We start from the raw sequence: 1,226 nt of genomic DNA, 5'->3' as shown, positions 1-1,226 counted from the left end.
GTCCCATCCTAGAAGAAAAAGTGTCACCATTTGTGGTTAGAATCATTGCAGCATCAGCATTGTAAACGTATTCTTAGGGTGTTCCTCCTCTTGATAACCAGCTTGTGACCAATATTTCTACTTCAGTAGATATTGTATTATTCAGTGCTGGACTGGCTACCCTCAGTATCTTTTTGTTTACTGTCAGGTAATTGGTGTGTATGTCATGGTCTTTGCTAGAAGGTTTTGATAAGGGTACTTTGCACTATTACCCTGTAATTATTTGATGCTGCATCCATGTTGCATCTCTGGATGTATGGCACATGTCCGTGGTGTCGAGCAGTACCTGGAGAAAACTCTTGATGGGTACCTTATTGAAGACTGGCATCAGATATCTTTGTTATTGGTTTTGATAAAATTCTCTACTATGCTTTTAATTACTGTGGCTTTGATAGTCCAACCCACTGACTTCTGATTACTGGTGATGGTTGAGCCCTTACAGCACATGCTGAAATCCTCAAAGGCCACATGGAGGTAAAAAGGTGGTCACCCTGTGAGTGGGATCCTTGTGCTGCCACTTGGAATAATAGAAAGCGTATGATCTCAGCCTAGACCATCAGATCCACAGGAGGGGCAAATGCCCTTTCTTTTTGGGGAGTTCCAGGTCCAAGATGCACTGGCTATCCTGAAAGGGAATGACCTTGAAAAAGAGCATGTTGAGCCTTTGAAGTCAGAGGAATTTCTTGTAGTGGAAGCCCTTCCTTGTGATGGTGTCAGAAGGCCTGGGTAGCCACAATTCCTGTCCGATGAGCCAATGAGTAAGAGACGTTCATTCTTATGGGGATCACTGCCACAGTGGTAGACAAGAAGGTGGTCCAGATTACCCAGTATCTGGGCTTGCTTAAACCAGTTTCAGGTGTTGCCTTTGTTCCTAAAATAATTTCACTAGTGAAGGAGAATGAAGATACGTCAAAAATTCCCTAACTGTGGGCATTAACTCACACAGCCAATACTTATTCCTTAAAAGCTGCAACTATATGGATCATCATGCCAGGTTAGACCTCATTGGTAAGAAGTTATGCTCCATGAAAGCGTTGGCCTTATGTGATTCAGCCTACACCATGCGCATGACCCTGCCATTGGGGCATGTACTTCTGAAAGAGATGGACTCTTGCAGAGTCTTTTTGACCTAGAAGAACACTCATGACAAAATTCCAAGAGTCACAGGTCTGAAGACAAACCCTGCA

This window comes from Protopterus annectens, chromosome 1.part2 (genome assembly GCF_019279795.1).
Source record: "Protopterus annectens isolate FY-2018-M chromosome 1.part2, PAN1.0, whole genome shotgun sequence".
In the NCBI taxonomy this organism is placed as follows: Eukaryota; Metazoa; Chordata; order Ceratodontiformes; family Protopteridae; genus Protopterus; species Protopterus annectens.
This window is presented reverse-complemented; position numbering follows the sequence as displayed.